At 50.1% G+C, this 14431-nt stretch overlaps 1 protein-coding gene across 1 annotated transcript in view; it reads left to right on the forward strand.

Moving 5' to 3' along the window:
* The first annotated feature begins 5371 nt into the window (after positions 1-5371).
* Positions 5372-14431, forward strand: part of GJC2 (gap junction protein gamma 2) — a 60957-nt gene continuing 51897 nt past the window's right edge. Inside the window, exon 1 of the mRNA XM_024208271.3 lies at positions 5372-5568. The gene's annotated coding sequence lies outside the window, so the exon portion shown is untranslated. The remainder of the gene's footprint in view (positions 5569-14431) is intronic.

A 14431-nucleotide genomic window follows, 5' to 3' on the forward strand; every position in this document is an offset into this window, starting at 1 on the left:
ACACACACACACACACACACACACACACACACACACACACACACACACACACACACACACACACACACACGTCTCCCCCGGGGATGTCCTGGCTGCCCACAGACAGTTCAACCCCCCCGCCCCCGATCACTACGGAGGCCACCCTGGGACCAACCAGTACAGTATCCGCCCCACCCCCAACCGAAGGGGGGGGTTTGAGAGGGGTCTCGGCCCAGTGTCCCCCCCGCCCCCCGAGCTGCGGCTCGAGCTCAGGCGAGGCGCCACTCCCATTGCTCGGCACTTACCGGCTCTGCCTCGTGCCCAGCGCTTCCCGCCTCAGCGGGCCCCGGAAATGACACACCCACTCTACGCTAGGCAGGGGGAGCGGGAGATGGAGACACGTGCGGTTCTGGCCGTTAGGGCGGTTGGAGCGTGGCACGCGCTTGGGGGGCTGTGAGACGGGGCCCCCCGAACCCAGCAGCCCCACCCCACCGCTTGCCCACGGGCCGCACAGTGAGCCCACGCGGGCCGCATGTTGTGCAGGCCTGCCTTAGAGTCATGCTTAGCATTTACTTTACTCTGGTTTCTCTTCAAATCGTATAAATCTTTCGCCTTTTACTTTGTCCTTCCTCAGGGAAAGAGAACAGATCCTCAGTACACCCTAAAGCAAATCCTGGAGGTCTTTATTTATCTTCACAGTACTTAGGCAGAGCAGTGAGTACTATGTGCCTCATTTATAAACACCCCTGGGTCTCCGTTAGAGTTTCATGTCTTTGCCTGTCTCTTTCTTACAAAGCTTAGTAAGAAACAGCCGTGTGAAGTGCATGAATCCAACACAGATTGTGTGTAACCAAAATGACATAGATGGGTGCAGGGAGGGAATTTTCCTTCTGTCTTTGGGATTGGTCCCAGAAGGCTTATGCTTTCTAGTTTGTGGGGATTTTGTGGTTTGTCAGCTCTCTCTCCAAAGCAGAAATGAAAAAAAGATGTGCCCTGGCCCAAGGCTTCTGTTCCAACGGACAAGTTTCTGCTGCATCAAATCATCAGCAGTGAAGAGCGTGCTCTATATAGGACCAGATCCTGCGTTCTTTGTGCATTCAGCCTCCCGTTTCAGTCACGGTGTTGGGTTCGTGCCTGTGTGTGCTTTCTTTTTCCTTATTTATTTCAAATGTCTAAAATTTCGCCCTCTGGCTAAGGGCGTAGTAACAGAACTGATTAAACACACATGCAAACCTGTCCCTGTTCAGAGGCAAAAGAGAGGAGAACGGTCCCTAAAACAACCAGTCCTTCACCTCTCCCATAGCCAGGCAAACCCTTTTCACCCATTCGTCCATTTCATCCACTGGGTTTGTCTTTAACCAAGATTGTAAACTCTTTGGGGCAGGTCTGTCTCACAATCGGGGCCCTCTCCATCCTTTCTTATAACGCTGAAAAAAAGAGATTATGCCTTTAAAGATTTTCAAGTTTGAGTCTGCTAGACCCAGGCGCACTCAGAAATCTGCTGTCTCTCATACACGCAGCAGGCAGTGTGTTCTAGTGGTTAGAAGCACTGGCCTGGAAGTCACAAGGCCTGGCTTCTGTTCCTGGCTCTGCCACTGACCTCCTGTGTCCCCCTGGGCAAATCACTTTGCCTCTGTTTTCCCACCCTTTGTCTGTCTTGTCTGTTTAGACTAAGAACTCTTTGGGGGCAGAGACTAGCACAAGGGGTCGCCAATCTCAGCTGAGGCTTGTAACAGGTACTGGAATACAACTTAAAACACACACAGGCAAAGGTGAAGTTTCCACAGGTGTCTAAGGGTATGTCTTCACTGCACACAAAGTCCAAGCTCTGACTCCAATCGTCCGACCGTACACAAATCAGTCTGACCAGGGTCAGCAGGCACTCGGGACCCAGGTCCTAAGACCCTGCTGGGGGACGGGTCAGAGCTCGAGTCCCGCTGTGCCTCTGAGAACCAGGTCCAGCAATTTAAACCCAGTGCGGTGTGGACGCTCTAGCACGAGCTTGGAAACACTGAGTTCATGAGCCTGGGTCCCACAGACCCAGGTTTACAATGCTGTGTACACAAACCCGAAAAGGGCCCATGTGATCCATGAGACGCTATCTTCTTTAACCCCTCTGGTGATGGCTAGGCCACATAGAAGCTGATGAATCTGTCATGCTCCTGTATCAGATATAAGACTAACTCCAGCTGTTGCTTATACACACCAGATGTGTTCACCATAAGATCCTTTGATGCTCTGCCAGGTAGGGTGACCAGATGTCCCGATTTTATAGGGACAGTCCCGATATTTGGACCTTTTTCTTATATAGGCGCCTATTACCCCCCACCGCTTTCCCAATTTTTCACACTTGCTGTCTGGTCACCCTACTGCCAGGTGTGGCTGAAGTTCATTTAAATGAGGCATTTTACACACAGTGCCTCCTAGTGGCTGCATGGCATCATATGGATTAGCATTCCACTACGCAGCCCTCTATAGCGTTGGCTAACACAGGTGGGTCTTGGAACTCAGGCGGTAGAGGCTCATGGATTAAGATCCAGAGATCCGAGGTTTGCTGCCGACAGCCCACCCGCAATGTGAATGGAACATGATGCATCCGGATTACAAATGCTGGTTGCTTACAACTGGATCAAGCCACGTAATTTCTTCTTACTACTCTGTGTTACTGTCCCTAGGAGAGATGCAGCATCTGTGTTGCCAAATATATTTGTGGCCAAAAGGAGCTTTTTGGTGACATGGATCCTAGAAATGAGGGCGCAGTCGTCAGATCATTATATACATGGGGTGGCTCTATGTCTTTTGTTGCCCCAAGCATGACAGTCAGGCGGCCTTCGGCGGCATGCCTGTGGGCGGTCCGCTGGTCACGCGGATTCGGCAGCATTTCTGCGGGTGATCTGCCGCTCCCGCGCCTTCGGCGTACCCACTGCCGAATTGCCGCCGAAGCCGCGGGAAGGGCAGACCTCCCACAGGCATGCCACCGAAGGCTGCCTAACTGCCACCCTCACGGCGACGGGCACGCCGCCCCCCGCGGCTTGCCGCCCCAGGCACGCGCTTGCTGTGCTGGTGCCTGGAGCCGCCCCTGATTATATACCTCTTGCAAATATATGTAGGCCCAAATTTTCAAATGCAGCCACTAATTGTGAGTGCTGGGAGCTCATTTTAACACCACGGGCCACAAATTCCAGTTCAAGTCAATGGGAGCTGCAGGTGCTTTGTACCTCTCTATATCAGGCCCCTTAAAAAGCGGGGCACCCAGAATTTGAAGCCCCCCAAATGTAGTGACTAAACTTGAAAACATTAGCTCAGTTTCTCCAAGTTACACCCACTGAGCAGTGTAAGTGGCATAGCTACGTTTGGTGGTGCGCTGTGTCTGCTTTCTCCTCATGACAGCTGTGGTTCCTTCCACAGTGCAACAGCTTCCAAAAGCTAAAGAGATTTTTCTTTGAATGCAGCCAGGAAGGCAGTCAATTCTTACAACTGCTTCAAGGCTTGGCTTCCGGCAGAAGCAGATCCAATTTGTCATCCAGCGGCTGTCAAAAGCACTGTAAAATCCTTGGACTCCTCCAGTGGAGAGAACAAACAAACCAATGGGAGATCGGTTGAGAGTGCAGGGACTGATTCTCCACCACCTTGAAACTTGTGTAGTCGCTTACACTTGGGCAGAGTGGGTGTGCCGCGATTAGTTAGTGTTTTACACCTACTTTGCACTGGTATAAATGATGACACCACAGTGCCTGGGAATGGAGAATCCACTATCTCTGACATTGACCCTGCTTTTCAGTACAGACTTCCTTTGTCTGATGTTATCTGGGATGGAAACACATGCTAGAGCTCAAGGATGCTATCATGTATTGGCTGAGTTCCTGATCCTGCAACAGGATCCACACAGAGAGAGCTTTATGCTTGCTCAGAGTCCGCTGAAGTTAGTTGGATGCTGTGCAGATGTAAGGATCTAACGGCTGGGATACATTTGCAGGATCAGGGCCATAGTTCATAGGTGATGATGTGGGCCCTAGAGGCTGGCCCATAGAAAGGATATAAACCCTAGTACTACAGACAGCTGATGGAGATTCTCCTTTAGCCTAGATGATATAGACGCATGTTTTAGGAGCCAAGAGACAAGGTTTCTGTCATTACAACTGGCTGTGATTGATGATTTGTGATGATCCCAGTGCTGGCTGCAGGGGTGAAGCACCGAGATCCCTCTCTGTCAATGCCAAGAGGATAAAATCTGCCCAGCTTAGTTACCTCGAATCTGATGGCCAAATTGCCACATGGCATGAGGCAGCCACACAGGCAGGACCTGACAAGGATGTAAAGTTTGATTCCCCTGTAGCTTTCCATAGGAGGAAAAGGGGGCAGGTTCCCACTGTAGAACCAATGGGGAGTTGTTCCTCTTCACCAGCTCTGGGGTTCTATGATCCCGCTCCAGATACTGGCCACCCTGTCTGCCAACAGCCGAGCCGGGACCCCCTGGCTATGGCACAGTGCAAAACGGAGCCATGGGAAAGTGAAGGGGGCCTCGGTGGGAGCTAGAGCCGGCAGGTCACTTTCAGGTGGAATGTCTCTCCATCGGAAAATGCCGATTGGGTAAAAGTGAAAAGTTTCACAGAAACGTGTCGCCTTTGACCGTGACGTGTTTGGAAATGAAAACCAACCTTTCAATCGGGGCGCTAGGTTCCATTTTGCCCTTTTAAGAACGGGGCCGTTTCGATTTTCCCCTCGCTAAATGGCTTTTCATTTCGATTTCTCACTTGCCATCGGGCGGTGTAAAACAACACCAGTGTCAAATCAGAATGAAGACATCTGGATGGACCCAAAATACAACTTTTTTTTGTGGGTGTGGAATTTTGGTTCACGGAAAATGTTGATGTTTTTTGTTTTCATTCCAGAATGGAAGAAATTTCAAAATAGTGAAATCCCTCCACAAATGAAAAATCCGGTTCCTGCCCAACAGGAGCTGCTGTGCACTGAGCACTCTGGAAAATTAGGGCCCTTAGTTAGGTGCGTGAATATTCATTTAGGAGCCTAACTTCAGGTCCCTGATTTTTTTTTTTTTTAATAACTTGGCCCTACATCCTTAGTTCGACATCTAGATAAGTGGCCTGATTTTTTCTGAGGTACAGAGGGCTCTGTGCTGTAATTGGAGTCATCACATTGTCATTTTTCTGGGTGAATTTCAGACCAGAATATAACTCTTGGGGGGAATTGGCAAAGGAAAAAAGAACCCTTTGTATCCCCAGTGGAAAGGAATCTGCAGCACGTCTTCTTGGTGTTTACTCAGTCCATGAGTCAGCCTTCCCATGCCCCGCTCCCATTGGAGGGACCATCTCTATCAGGAAGCTTTCCCCAGCCAAGCTTCAGCGTTAGTCTCCAGGCTTCTGCAGCGGGAAGAGAGATTGATTTGAAGGAGGGGAGGAAAAGAAACAGTTTGAAGATCTACCTTTGCCGGCTGTTCCTGTCTAAGTTCCCTGGCCAGCAGAGTCCGTGAAGCGGGAAAGTGTGTGATTCTTTCCCTGCTGGGAACGAAGATACCAAAGCCAAGAAGGATGGGACGGTTTTGCAGAGCGCTGAGTCCAAGAATTCTCCGTATGTTGATTTTCTTTTCCTAAGCTGCTTTTAGCCTGAAAGTGCTGCTGATTCCTGTGCAGGAGCTTTGAAAATTATCCCCCTCTTGAGCCAGCTCTGTCAGTGCTCAGACATCTCCTATCTTCTGTCTTTATTCTACTTCCTTTTCTCTCTTGTCGGGACGTCTGCGTGGGAACAGAGGGCCCAATTCTTGATTGCTCTGCACCTCGTGCCATCAATTACACCAGTGCAAAATGCAACCATTCCAATTTGGTAGCATTTTATACGCAATTCACCCTGGTATAATCAACTCCACAAGGTGCAGGGCATGAGACACGTGGCCCATTTCTTTGCTGCATAGTGGGTGCAAGGGCTGAGTGCCCCCGACTCCCATAGCCCTTGAGGGTTAGGGGTCTGATCTGGCGTTTTCTGAAGCCAATGGAAAGACTCCTATTGACTTCAAGGGGGTTTGGATCAGGCCCTGGGCCTGGTACATGTTCCCTGCTAGAAGTCACGACCCCCAGTCACGACCCCACAATCTGCAGATTGTGACTTCGCTGATTGCAAGGGACTAGGGTGACCAGATGTCCCGATTTTACAGGGACAGTCTCAATATTCGAGGCTCTGTTTTATAAAGGCGCCTTTTACCCCCCACCCCTTGTCCCGATTTTTCATACTTGCTATCTGGTCACCCTACAAGGGACAAAGAAGCCGCAGGAGTGGTAGGGAGCCCGGATCAGTTAATTCTGGACTATTACCAAACAGGAGGCAAGGCAGCCAGAAAGCACCCTTTCTCTGCAGAATTGCCCGTTAATAGAATAGTCCCGGGAGGAGGCCCCCGCAGCTCTGTAACGTTAGATTTCCGCACCTAGAAATGACTAAGTTGCATCTGGAAGCACTTAGCTTTCAAAGGTCTTTTTCTGCTAGCTGGTAACAGCTTGTTGGGTTTGAAATGCTTCCGTCTGAGGAGCAGAGCGCCCCGTGTTGCTGGGAAAGGGGGAGAGAACTGGCTTTTAGCCCTGCTGGGAGGGGTGGGAGGAGACTCTGAGAAGCTACCAAGGGGCCCGGTGCCCCCTGCATGCTGTTGAGCCAGGGGCTGCCCACTGGGATTGGAGTGGGGAGAGTTCAAATTAAGTTATACTGAGATAAGGCCATCTGTCTCTTGAATGAGATCATCCACCTGGAGTCCAGCACACTTTGAATCACCGTAACTTTCCCGAGTGTCTCCGTGCAGACGGGGCCTTAGAGGAGTTTTCTGCTGATCCTTGTGAGGCCGAACGTCCTGAGTCATTGGCGTCCTCTGCTGCCTCCATTCAAGCAGCCCATCCCTGTGCAGCAAAACACGTAAGCATCTGCTTGACTTTTAAGTCCTTGGGACTTAAGCACAGGGGGGGTCTGGTGGACAGAGCACTGGCCTGGAATTCAGAGAACCTGGGCTCTATTCCCAGTTCTGCTACTGCCCCGCTGGCTGACCCTGGGCAAGTCACTGCACTGTTCTGTGCCTCAGTTTCCCCATCTGTAAAATGGGGCTAATGATACAACTGTCCTTTGTAAAGCACCTGGAGAGCCATGGGCAAACCGAGCTAGGTAGTATTATTTATTATAAAAGTTAAGCATGTCCTTAAGTATTTTGCTGAACTAGAGCCTGTAATTGTCCCTGGCAGGGAAGCCTACATGACTGTTTAAGGAAGCAGCTTGTTTTCCTCCTTGAATAACATGATTCATGTGGTGGCTGCTCTGCACAATTTCACCTCTTCCTGTACAAAGAGCTGCTCCTTGTGGGTCCTGTGAGATAACAAAGTGCAGCTGTGACTGGGCGGCTTGAAAGAAGCAGCCCCCGAAAACTGCCCATTCCTGTGTTTGAAAGTGGTGGACAGATCCCTCCAATGTGGCCTTAAAGACAATGGGCCAGATGCACAGCTGGTGTAAATCGACATTGCTCCACTGACTTCCGTGGCGCGATGCTGATTTACCCCAGGGTGTGCTGTGTAACATCTTTCAGACGCCCTCGGCCGGCCAGCCCTCTGCACACCCCATTTCTGCTGGGAGTGTCGTGTGGAGCTGGTATCCCAGAGCAGTGTGTGTGTGCACCACAGAATGCAGCGACAGAGCTCAGTGGGAGAGGGGATGTCAGAGGTGCAGACAGTGGTGGGGGTGGGGAAGAGGTTTATTCAGGGGGAAGTGAGTTGAGAGGGAAAGTGGATGAGCTGGAGGGAAAATCCACTTGCAGCTGCTGGGCCTGGAGGACCCTGCAAGGAGGGCCTTTGGATCCTTCCATCAGACCTTTGCTGTCTCCCACACCATGGATGAAGCTGGCGGTTCAGCGTCTAAACCCTGGGGATCTCTCCCCGTGTTCTGTGCAGGGCCGCCCAGAGGATTCAGGGGGCCTGGGGCAAAGCAATTTTGGGGGCCCCTTCCATAAAAAAAAAGTTGCAGTACCATAGAATACTATATTCTCGTGGGGGCCCCTGTGGGGCTCAGGGCCTGGGGCAAATTGCCCCACTTCCCCCTCCCCCTTTGGGCGGCCTTGGTTCTGTGCAGACCTTGCAGCTCCACCATGCAGAAGCTTTGTGCCTCACCGCTGGCTCCTTGGACCCTCCAGCTCTGTCACAGTGCAGTTATGGTGCCCCCCGCTCCGGCCTCCTCCGCCTCCCACTGCGGAGGACCCACCACCGCCGCTGCCTTCAGTGGGCCCCCGTTTTGCCCACGGGTGTCCGTGTTTGGAGCTGTGATTAGAGGTCGGGAGGTTCTGGAGCCTCAGGCCATCAGAACGACCATTAGCAAGCGGACCTGTTTAAAGAGGCTCTCCTGTGGAAACGGTGAGACACAGCAGGCCATGTGACCTAGTGTTGCTCCATGGCACAAAGCCCACCCGGAAACCCCTGTGGATTTCATTCCCCCTGGTGGGATATTTTTAAGAATTCTGCACTTTACAATCAATGTGGGGGCGGGAATCAAAGTGCCCCAGTGAGTGTGATTGCTCACAAACGTGTCCTCTCCCTCGCAGTAGGGTATGGCAGAGGAAACTCATTTGAATTGAGCTGCGCTGAGGCAAAACGCAGCGGAGGTCAGAATCAGTCCCAGATCCTGGAGTTGGATCCATGAGTGGATCCTTTTCCCCATTCTGAGCCCCATTGAAAGCAATGGGCCAGTTCCCCAGCTGGTGTATGAACTAGTGTAACTCCGTGGAGTTGCGCTGAGTTACACCACCTGCACATCTGCCCCACTGACTTCACTGGGGCTGTATCCAGACACAGGGGGTGACCCACATTCATCCAACGTGAGATCAGGACCAATGAATGTATTTAGGGCCTGATCTTGAGATTGTTGAGCAGTCACAAAGCGGTGAGAACTCTGAATGGTGAGCAACTCTCAAAAACAGCCCCTTGGAATCCGCCCCATCTGTGCCTTTGGGTGCTAGGTCCGTTCGCTCTCTGGAGAGGTGGTAAGCATGCACATATACAAACATGCATATCATAAAGTAAAATAAGCCCGTGCTTCCCGCAAGTGTCCCGTGTTGTCCTCTCTAATGTGAGATGGTGGAAAAACTCAGCCCGAAGATGGCCAGGTTTATGGAGTGGTAACCGTGACATTTCCTAAAGCTACAGTGCTTTTTTTTCCCTTCAGTCATGAATTTTTTTCCTCGTGGGACTCAGCTTACGCTTTGCATTTTTAAGCAGTAAGGAATGTGCGTTAGAAACGGTCATCTGTAAAGAATCCAGAGATCAGAGCTCATGCAATGTGTTACAGTAGGAGATACCACTTCCTAGTTTGTTCCTCTAACCCTCATGGAAAAGATCTATAGAATTTAATAGAAAATAATACCTTTTTGCAAAAGGTTTCTTTTATTAATAATAGTTTTTATATAGCATTTTTCATCAGTAGATGTCAAAGCACTTTGTGGTGGAATTACGTATTGTTATCCCCATTTACACATGGGGAAACTGAGGCACAGGGCAGTGATGTGACTTGTCCAAGTCACCCAGCAGGCTAGTGGCAGAATCAGGAATACACCCCAGATCTCCTGAGTCCCGGTCCAGTGCTCTACCCACTAGATCACATTGCCTCCTTTTTAAAAACCATTGTATGGGATTCAAAGAAAATTCTACCCTGGCTATAGGATTCTTTAGGATGGCTCCCAAAATCTATAGAAGGAATCTCATTCTTTATTATATTTTTCATTCTCTGTTCAATTCTATAGGAGTTTAGAGTTGATTCTATAGACCCTATTACATTTCTATAGAACCCTATTAGTTACATGCCAATTAAAGGATTCCTTTCCTTAAAGGAAGTTTTATTAGCAGACATTGTCTTTGAAAGGAATGATGTGACTTTTCAGTTGTGTATTAGGGACCTGATCCAGGAGTTTAATGAGCTTTGGATCAGATACTAGCAACCTACATTTAAAGAAGTAGTGCAGTCCTGTTGTGCACAGAACAGGTATCATGTGCTTCTTTCCTTGTAATATGTGATCACCGTTAAACGGGGCACTGCATAAGGGAGTGAATTGCTCAGGGAGACAAATTGTGGGTTTACAAAGCATTTAATTAATCTCTAGGTCACTGGTGCAGACCCAGCTCACGTTGGCAGTAATTGAAGTCTGTCTCCAGCCAAAGGGTGTTCATTGACTACAGTTCAATGAGATGATGGACCTCTATTCAGTTTCTGACAGACGAGTAGCTATCTCAAACCCTCTGGCTCTGTGCAGGTCTTGGAGATCAGAGCTCGTGCAACTTCTTACAGTAGGAGATACCACTTTCGAACTCGTTGCATTAACCGTCATGGAAAAGACCTATAGAATGTAATAGAAAAAAATACCTTTTCCATAAGGTTTTTTTTTATTGATTATACTAGTTTTTTACATAGCCCTTTTCTTCAGTAGATCTCGGAGCATGTTATAGTGGAGTTAGATATTGTTATCTTCATTTATAGATGGGGAAATGGAGGCACAGGGCGGTGACGTGAAGAAAAGTAAAGTAGAAGTTGCAGATGCTTATAGGTGTGTAGGTGGCCCCTATTAATGTAGTGTCTGAGCCCCTCGCAATCCGAGTGTAATGAGCACTTCCACAGCTAGCGTTAAGTGTCTCCCCTCCCATCCTGACTGAGCCTAGACTACCCGAGAGAGGATCCATGCAGGTCAGAGTTGAGACACTTTGGAAGGGCATCAGGGGTGAAAATTACACTGCTATCTCTGGTTCTGTCCATAATCTCCACGCCCCAGGGCCATCAGTCCAGCATCTCTCTCCAGTGCTATGTATTCACTTTAAGGGGAAAATGAGAGAAATCTAAATGTGGACCATATCGTTGTCTTAGACATATGCCCCAAAGGCAACTCTGGCCTGATGGGAGGTGCATGCATATGTACATTAGGGCCAGAAGCTGGATTTGCATCGAGTCCAGAGAGATTGTAGTTGCCAGAAATGACTTCTTGGGTCCTCCAGAGAGCCAGGCGTCCTGCATCTTGCAGTGCATTTCCCTGGTTCGTTTCCATATTTTTTGAACCTTAGTAATCTCTGCCGGTGTCTGAGCAATGAGAGCGCGTAGGTATTTCCATAGAGTGAATCTGGATTCTTTCCATGTTTAGGCATTTCTCCTCCTCCTTTCACTGCTCCCAAACAATCCGAGTGAATAATCCACCTCCTTCCTGGCCATTATAACCTTGGAAGCCCTGAGGCATTCTTTCCGGAACACTTCGGTGACACACTACTCCAGATCTTAAATCCCATATTAGCTTCGTGCCACGTCTTGAGAACAGGCAGCCGGCCCATTTCACTGCAGCCCAAACTTTGCCCTGCAGATTCCTGCCGTGGCAACCTGCCAGGAGCCTGAGGCCCGCATACCATTTGCATGAAGTGGAGCCAGATGGCAGCTGTCCTCTTTAACGTGGAGGGGTTGCCCGTGGAGATCTCAGGTCCTATCTTACAATGCTCGGTCTTGAGCCGAGCAGCTGGCAAAAGGAGTATAGTGAGAGGTGTCTGCCTCACAGGTGCTGTAGCCTTTCTTAGACGTTCGTAAAGCGCTTTTGAAGACGAAGAAGGCAGTACTCTGGTGAAGTGAAGTGCCATGATTGTGATGCTTGAAGGTTATAGTCTGAAGCTCGGCTGACATGGGCCTTGATTCAGCCCAGCACTTACGTAAACAGATTCATAGCTCTGAGGGACAGCAGGGACCATTAGAACCTCTAGTCTGTCCTCCTGCATAACACAGACCAGAGAGTTGGATCCAGTTACTCCTGTGTCGAGCCCAATAACTTGTGTTTCAACAAATTATATCTCCCAGCATGGCATCCAGTCTCGATCTGAAGGCAACAAGAGATGGAGAAGCCACCACTTCCCTTGGTAGTCAGTTCAATGGTTAATCACCCTCGCTGTTTGTGCTTATTTAAGTACCTGTTTGAATCCCTCCCTATTCAGGGCTTAAGCGCATGCTTATGAGCTGTGCTGAATAGAGATGGCCTTAAGCATGCGCTTAAAACTAAGCCTACACTTAAGTGCTTTGTGGAGCTGGGAGCTTGGTGGGGGGGAAAAACACAAACATTTCCCAGAGTTGCTGCTGCAGTCTAAATGGAGTTGCAACTTACACCCACCGGTGAGGACGTGTAATTTAAATGCTGGGGGGTGGTTAGGAGGGAGTAGCAGGGCCTAGCAAGGGGCCACAGCAGAGTGAGTCAGTCCTGGGGAGCAGTATGGAAGAAGGCACATGGGAGGAGATGAAGAGGTTGGTCACTGTCTCGGGCTGTGCCCTGGGGCACTATGCAAGCTACAATTGCTCCTTCCATTCCAATGCAGGGCCCTGTCTGACCTGCCCCACATGGACAGCCCTCCCCCCAAGCTTCTGCATGTCACTGACACCCCTCTATTGCCAAGTGAGTGCAAAGAAACCACCCAGCTGGCATGCCAGGAATACAAGCAAAGAGGGCATAGGGACTGGTCAGAGAAGACTCATGGCTTGGCACCTGGCTTGTGATGCCACTACCCAAACCAGAGGACAAGCAGCCAGGAGAGGACCAGAGACTGAGCAGGGTTGGGTGACCGCAGGGCTCTGAGGTTACGTCTACACTGCAATTAGACACCCGCGTCTGGCCCGTGCCAGCTGACTTGGGCTCGCGGGGCTGTTTAATTGCAGTGTAGACGTTCGGGCTCTGGCTGCGGCACAAACTCTGGGACCCTCCCACCTCGCAGGGTCCTAGAGTCTGGGCTCTAGTCTGAGCCCGAACACCTGTAGCAAGTTAAACAACCCCTTAGCCCGAGCTCCGTGAGCCCAAGTCAGCTGGCATGGGCCAGCTGTGGGTTTCAGACATGCCCCGAGAGAGCTGTCAGCCCTTTGCCAAGAGCCCTTAGGGGAGCTTTTGGCTGTTTAGCTGGGAGAGGGAACTATTATGAGTGGATCTGTCAGCTGTTTGACAGGGGGCTGTGGGGGCCCTGCATGTGTAACCCATACACCCCCTGGGTGTGGTGTTCTGAGAGAGAGAGATCTCTCTCTCTCTCTCTCTCTATATATATATATATATGTCAGTTGGTCTGCTCTACAGCCTTAGCTAAGGGCCCTATGGCTTTTAGCTCATGCATTAGCTACAGAGGTCCCAGATGTGGAGAAAGTAAATAAGGAAAAGTTATTTACTTGTTCCCATAATATGAGAACTAGGGGCCACCAAATGAAATTAATGGGCAGCAGGTTTAAAACAAATAAAAGGAAGTTCTTCTTCACACAGCGCCCAGTCAACCTGTGGAACTCCTTGCCTGAGGAGGTTGTGAAGGCTAAGACTATACCAGGGTTTAAAAGAGAACTAGATAAATTCATGGAGGTTAAGTCCATTAATGGCTATTAGCCAGGATGGGTAAGGAATGGTGTCCCTAGCCTCTGTTTGTCAGAGGGTGGAGATGGATGGCAGGAGAGAGATCACTTGATCATTACCTGTTAGGTTCACTCCCTCTGGGGCACCTGACATTGGCCACTGTCGGAAGACAGGATACTGGGCTAGATGGACCTTTGGTCTGACCCAGTATGACTATTCTTATGTTCTTATGTTCGATCCTGCCCGCCGACGACCGGGGTCTGTCGCTGTTACACTTGGGCATGGAGCCATGTGATGTGGGTCCCACAGCAGCCTGCATAGACGCTGCATTAGGTGATGGCGGATGCCAACAGCACCCTGTGTCGTAAAGTCCAGCTCCCAGGGTGTACAAGGCAGCACAGCTATCCCCATCCACAGGCACACAACGTGCTACGCAGAACAAGTCGAAATCCTGGCCCCATTAAAGTCGATGGCAAAATTCCCATTGGACCCCAGGGAGCCCCTGCAATAGCCACTTAAAACCAATGGGAGTTACAGGGGCTCACCCCATGAGGATTTGACCCTCGGTGGATAGTCCTAGGATAATTGTTCTGCCCTGGGAAATAAATTAGCATCTGGTTTAATGTTGTTGGAGCTGCTGGAGAGGTTAGATGGGGAACTGGGGAACATTTTCAGGAATATTTTTCTCCTGGAATTTGAAAAATTTCAACCAGCTCTAAATATTTTGTGTCCTTCATAATTTCCAACGGGACACTTAGGGGTAAACCTAAAACTTTGCGATGGCTCCAGCAGTGCCTGATTCAGCCTGGCGCTGAGCGCCTCCTGAGGAAGACACGAGATGGCAGCTGCACCCTTAGCCATCCAGGAAGTCACTCGGGGCCCTCATGCCCGTGGGTCTCAGTCCGGCACTCAGTGAAGTAAATTGAAAGACTCGCCCATGGATCTCAGGCCCTTACTGACCAATTGGCCGGCTAAGTCTACGGACGCTGCCTCGCTCATTGGAGGCTGGTGACATCTGGAAGAGGGAAGGGTGAAGTTGCACCTGGAGCGAGTTTACAGTACACCTCTACCTCGATATAACGCTGTCCT

Source organism: Terrapene carolina, unplaced genomic scaffold (assembly GCF_002925995.2).
Source record: "Terrapene carolina triunguis isolate 2854851 unplaced genomic scaffold, T_m_triunguis-2.0 Scaffold111, whole genome shotgun sequence".
NCBI classification, from domain to species: Eukaryota; Metazoa; Chordata; order Testudines; family Emydidae; genus Terrapene; species Terrapene triunguis.